The following is a 7,076-nucleotide window of genomic DNA, read 5'->3' as shown; positions in this document are numbered from 1 at the left end:
TTAAAAATAAAAAATCACATCCTAACCCTATCTCTCCTTATGCCCATGTAAACATATGAATTTGATGATGTATATGCAATGATGTTTGCAGTGTATTTCCCTAAATTCCCTGTTGCATACATGTATTCCCATTTTCCTTGTAAAAATGTCCCTCCCCTAACAGTTCCCTCATGTTCCTTGTCCCCTTGAAACAGCATATAAATCAACTTTTTACAGGCAGAAACAGCAGCACAATTTGTCCACTTTGCTCCTTAAACAATGTCAGAAACTGAAACTTATGAGCAAAGTGATGACCAGTCATCAGCTTCAGAGATTGAGGTACAGAGGAGGCCTCATAAGGGTGGAAAGGGTGGACATCATAGGCGAGAGGAGCCCACCTCTTTAGCAGAGTTACAGGCTTGTCCTATGGCAGTCACATGTTTCTAGTATATGTCTTGTTATGAGTTTTGTGAGAGGATCTCTCGGATTCAGCACCACAGAGAGTTGGCTCGCCTATTTGTTTTAAACTTGCATGATGGACATGTCAACCTTGCAGGGGTGGACTTTACATTGACACCCGAGGTGATCTCACATGCCACAGGGATACCTAATGTTGGGGAGGTGTGGAACAAGCGCAAGGTGTTGGATAATGTTCACTTTGAGCCTTTTTTCCGGCCACCATTCATGAGACATTTGGCAGGTGTGTTTCCATTCAGGTTTCTCAGGAGTGAGTATGCTCCCATGATGAGGCTCATCATGCATTATTTTACCTGCGAGGGCAGATTTTCACAGGTATATTCATAGCATATTCGCCTCTTGATGCACTTCACCCGAGTGAGGATGATGAACATCCCTGTTTTCTTCTATCAGAACATTCAGAGGATGGTACCCACGTTGCAGAGGAAGAGCCCAGCATAGCAGTATAGGAGCCTGTACCATTATGGTTTGATTCAGCTTGTAGTATTGCATCAGTTGGCTCAGCAGGGCATCTCATGGGAGGAGTTCATCTCTCGTGAGTTTTTCACAGCACCACCCTCACCACATCCTGAGGTTGTTCACGAGGAGGGAGGACCATCACAGCAGCATGACACCCCTGTCACTAGACATGTCAGCTCCTCACCTTTGGTTACCTATCAGAAAGGCCCGAGGGCCTTATTTGCAGCAGCTCGGCGAGTACTATCTCCACAGCAGGTGGAAGGGGTCTCGCCTTCATCATCAGCTCAGCGAGTGTTATCTCCACATCAGGTGGAAGGGGCCTCGCTTTCTTCACTAGCACAGGTACCAGAGAGGGGCAAGCATCCCATGATTGATGAGGGGCCATCAGGAGTTCCAGATATTGAGCTTGTTGATCTTGAGGCCAGTTCTCCTAGCCAAGAGGCAAAGGAGATCATTTAGCACTTTAGAGCTGAAAATGATGCCTTGCAGAGGAGATTAGAGGGTGCACAATGGACCATCACATACCTGGAGCAGCGCAACAAACAGTTGGAAGATGAGCAGGCACTTGATGAGTTGTGGAGGATTTGTAGTGACCGAATCTTGAACCGAAGAAGACCCGATGATCCATTGCCCGCTAACCGAGAGTCCATGCTCATCCGGGTAAATGCACACTTGGAGAGGCTGTTGGCTAAGGCCAACCAAGAGAAGAAATTGCTGAGGAACATGAAGAACCATTACTGGGCAAGAATGCATGTGTGCAAGGCAAAGATGAAGATGTTTCAAAGGCGGTTGACCGAGGCACTAAAACGGAGAAAGAGGCCCAATCCCCTCCGTATCTTGGCTGAGGCTTCACTCAAGGATCAAGGCACTAAATAGCCTAGCCACAGCACAAATCCCAAAATTTTTTGAGAATTTTGGGTGAATTTTGGCATTTTCAGGCAATTTGCAGGTTTTTCCCATTAACGGGTCTCACCCCCCGCGCGACCCTTCATCATGGCAACTCCTTTTGACAAAAACTCAGCATTTCCAGATTTTTCATGCAAAGTTACACATGCTCATGGATGGACTTGAGATTTGGTGAAGTTTTTGGCCTCCAGAAAGTCAAAAAACTAGCAAAAAATGACTTTCTGCCACTTTTTTGAATTGCAGAAAGCAGTCTTGGAAGATTTGATTTTTGGCTGGGCAAATGAACTCCAAATTCAGAAATTCCAGTTGGGTTGGAAAGTAGACTCACAGAACTTTCCAACAAGCCTACTTTTGCCCAATTTGGACACCTGCAAGTGCCCCAAAAGTGGCTCCAAAGGCGCGCGACCCGTCAGGCAGGTTTCTCCAAAATGCACTGTACAGCTCAGAAAAACGCAGTTTGACCCAGTTTGAATTTTTGGGGTGAATTATGATTCTCTTTGATGTAATTATTGTACTTTTTAGACACTTTTACTCTTATGTAACATTTCTAGAAGATTCATTCATGAAAAGGGTAAATATTAAATGAATGAATTGGTTTCCTAGCTTATAGAGGCAAGTTGTTTTGATTGCCTAGTTTGTAGTGCTTAGTTTAGAAGTGGTTGAAACAGCTCCTAGGATAGTGAGCTCAACCCATGGAGGCAGGGAAAGAGGTTAGATCATCTATATTATGTACTTTCTTGCTCATTTTCAGGGTTGTACTCTTGAGGGATAAGCTATCATTGTATTATTCACTGTATCTCTGCAATTTTTGGCTAAGGAAGACCAGGGTTTTGCAGTCCTCTTTGGGATTCTTGTGGACTCATGTGTTGATGGTGTGTTTCTCAATGTACTTTTAAGCTTGTTATGTGATTCATTTCCTTTCTTTTACTTCTGCACATTAAACAAATGAAGTGTTAAAGTAAGAATTCATGCTTGCCATGCTTTGCTTTTAAGTTTGTTTAATTTCAATGTTTTCTACTGTCTAAAGAGAATTCAAAGTTATTGTTTGCTCTATTTAGCTCTTCATCTTTCTTTATTGACCATCCACCTCAGTTAAAGGCATCAACCCTGTCTCCTACCTCGCCCCAAGGAACCCCCTGCAGAAACTGTGTCCAATCCCCGCACCCAAAATTTCCCTCTCCTCAATTTGCCACCAAAAACCCAAAAAACCCCAAATCAACCCTTTTTATCAGTTTACTAGCCTAATATCAGTGTTACCTTATTGGTCATCTCATCTATTGAAGATTTTATCGAGATAGACCGGAGAGAGCCTTCTCCTGCCCCGTAGGGCTAGCTACGAGGCTAAATGGTTTGATGTTGCCTTGAGGTTTGCCTTTCTCAGCCTGAGGTGAAATTTCAAGCGCTAACACCTTACATTAATTTACATTTCTTAGCCATAATGTGCTTAGTAGGAAGATTAAAGGGTGCTTGTCATATTTCATGGCCTAATGTGGTTAATGTGTAGGCAAAAGAGAGTTTTTTAGGGATTTTGCCATGTAGGGGTACGTTGGAGGCATCTAGATGATCTGAATGTTGGGAAAAGTTGTTAATGCTATGCAAGCTCCCTCATCAGTATTAAAAATATATGTTTAGGATCATCTCAAATTAACCAAAATGTGAGGAACTGTGTGTCAAGTTTGAGTGTCTTTTAAGAGAAATTCATGAGGTGAATTAGTTGTTTAAAACACATATACAACAAGTAAATTACAGAGAAGTAAAAACAACAAAATCATAACACAAAGCTGATAAAGGAGTTCACCCCTCCTAGGCTACATCTGCGTGGACCTATTTCAATGGCTAGGCTGTATTTGGACTAATGGTCAATTATATGATTACATGCACTTGTAGTGCTCCAATGGCTTTGAAACATGCTCCATTGGATTCAAAAGACCCAAAAACCCCAAAAATGACTCTCCAAGCTCTGCAATTGGACTTTAGTTGATTTAGGCTTGACCTCCTCTCCTAGTTGCCCTAGGCTTCCTTAAACTTCAACGTAGCAAAATCATGTATAGAAGTGCCTTTCTGCCTCTGAAACCTATTCCATTATATTCAAAGCATCCAAATCATCTAGGAATGACTCTTTCTAAGCCAAAATTGGTCGAAATTAGGCAAAGTTATGGCCTCTTCAGTTTTACTTGGGAAAACTCCACCAAAACTGGAGAAACTCCTGTTAACCCTACCAAAAACGGAGGAATTCCGGATTTAGCGGACCTGCCAAAACTACCTCTAAACCAATCTTAAATTAATTAGTGGATAAGCACAATTTAATTAGCACTAGTCCTCCACTTAGTGCATTAATCCTTCGGTTAACACTTAATGCTAGCAGTTAAAGGTTTAGCATTCACATGTGGTGGTAAATGCTAGTGGTTACCCGAAGGTTAGGCTACTTGGCAGTTATGTAAAATGTTGACGTCTGTTTTGCAGTGTTGGTCACATGGTGGTTAAGGTTAGCAGTTAATGCTAACGGTTTACCTCCAAACTTTCAGCGTTAAACTTTAAATGTGAAATGTACCCATAGTTTATTAAGACATAACGTGTGGCATGGTGGTAAGTCTCGACACTTGTGTGGGTGAGGTCACAGATTCGACTCCCCGGCCTGCCAAACAAACTTTTAAATGACCTTTGAGAGGGCACATGGCTGCCTCTGGGCTTGCCACATGTCAGCCTCTCATTGGTCCACCTCATGTGTTGTTGACCAATAACGTGCCGAAAAATGTCACTATCTGATTGAACCACTTGTGGGAATATTCCCTAGAAAATTCTTTATGCTGACTGGGCTGTATGGATGCTAGTCAACATTCGAGTCACAAAATTTTGTCTGTTTGACAAAATGGACAAAATGCTCTAACTTTCTCATACGAACTCTTTTTTGAGTGAAACGAGTTGTGTTGGGATTGTATCGCTGAGACGAACATGGTTGTTTAGGTTTTGAATGATTTTGAGAACTTTTATTTTTGAGCAAATTTTTGCCCCTAATCTAGATTTTGATCACTCCTTCCCATTGATAGGCTTTTGGATCCACAAAAGTTGGTTATCTAATGAGAGTTGAATACTCTTCTCCTTCCCAAGTTCTATCAATTACTTATACTTGGAAAAATCTCCATGACAACCACTTGGGTTCATTGACATGCCTTGCCTTGCAAATAGCTTGGCACTTCAACCAATGTTCTCCTTTTGTTGATGACCCAATCCAACACTTGCTAGTTGCTTGCTGATTAAAAATCCTGTCGTACCAAAGTGATCCGTCAGTGCTTGGAAATATGACTGATGGCCATCCCACTGAGAATCATGTTCCTCCTTTGCAACACACGCATTCGATGCAAGCTTCTCCTTGGAAACAAATTTTCCAAGTTAAGCCCATCTAAGTGAACTACATCAATGAGTTCTAATATCAGTAAAAACAAGAAAGAAATGACCATCCTTTTACCTCCATGGTTCCAAATTGCACATCTGGAAAAATGCATACGACATCTCTTTCGCTCCTTGGCGTCAACACATCAAATCACATTGTAGACCATTTGATATTTTACAAGGGTTGCAATTTTTTTTTGGCATTTTTTTGTCCACTTTCGCTTCTTGATTCCATCATCCTCTAGTATTAACATGCTTCTCATGTCATGATTTGAGAATGAAGGCTAATCATGAGCCTCTTTCTCAAGTGTGAACCTTCCAAAATCCTGCAACAGTTTGTCACAAGAAACACCATTAACCTTGAAAAAAACTCATGCAAGAATATAACTTGATGACCTATTCCTTTTGGTTATTCAAAGCAACAAATTTCACCTCATCTAAACATCGCCATGTACTCTTACATCTTGGTTTATAAACCATCTTGGTGTTTAGTCGATGGTTTACTAAACACAAGTCGACAAAACATGCTTCTTCAAACCACTGACTTTCAAGTCAAGCAAAAACATGTGCAACAACTTGATTATTTACAACAAAAATTCCACATTCTCATGAAACAATTCGTCACATATCCCTTTCATCTTTGGAGACAAAATCAACTCTTCCAAGTTGATATAACATACACGTAACAATCAATCGACCACACAAACAGACACTCATGCATGTGCAAATGATCAACATCCTCAAGTTGACAACATACACGTTAACAAAGAAATCAACCAACACGAGTCAATCACTCATGCACGTTCAAACAAAATGAAACTATTAAAAATCCTACTGTTCACACACACAAACTCTCATGCATGTATAACAATTCTTGTTGACACCTAATCCTTGTGATTGGGTAAATATATGTAAATAAATAAATGAGAAATATGAACAGTCATCGGGAGATGAACTGAACAGTCTCTCCATCATGTATATAATAGACCTACCTGATGGAATAAAATATACGAATCAATTTTTGCTTTGTGGAGTTACTGCCTGGCCTGACATGGTATCGGAGCCAGCTCCTTTTTTTAACCTTTATGTCTTTGTAACTCCCTAGTCTACTCCTCTGCTCTCCATATAATTCAGTGATTGTTTACCTGCGCTCCCTATACCTGCGCTCTCTGTCTGACATTACCTGTGCTCTGTCTGCCATATTCGGTCAGAGATAATCTGTGTATGGCTCCAATGACCATGGCCAGCGGTTGTTCCTACCGTAAGAGCTGGCATTCGAACCGTTTCCTTCTTTTCTGCTGAGAACGAGGTAATGAGCTTCTAACACTCGACTGTGCGTCCGGCCTCCATATCTGGAGACTCAGGTTGAATGTATTGAATGATGGCGACTCTTTTGAAAGCTAGCGACTCCTCTCCTTTGACAGTCGGCCCTCCATCAATGGTTGAGAGCAGCGGAGCATGCTTGAAGTAGTCTTGGAGGGTGTCCACTGTCATTCAACACCAGGCACAATGCTCGACCTCCATACCACATTGGAGGGTGGCGCAGTAGAATGGTATTGTAGCGCAGTAGAGTGGCGCAGCATAATGGAATCAATGCATTTAATTCCATTGGAGAGGCATGAGAAATGCGACAGTATGATGCCTCTGCGTTAAATAATTTTTGAAAACTCTGTTTTATAATTGTGGTAGCGTTTTGCTTGTATAAAATTGTATGAGCCTACTGTGCTGGAGCCGTTACCATATCACAGGTAATAGTGCTTTGTGTTAACCACTTAATACCACCGCTGTCCATATAAGTAACGCAGCCATATGTATTATTTGTAACGTTGCCATACAACGCTCACTCCTCTCCATACTCTGCGTAC

The sequence above is a fragment of the Pinus tabuliformis genome, chromosome 9, assembly GCF_031772625.1.
Source record: "Pinus tabuliformis cultivar Carrire ecotype Pingquan chromosome 9, CPIR1, whole genome shotgun sequence".
Classification (NCBI taxonomy): Eukaryota; Viridiplantae; Streptophyta; class Pinopsida; order Pinales; family Pinaceae; genus Pinus; species Pinus tabuliformis.
Note: the sequence above shows the minus strand (reverse complement) of the source record.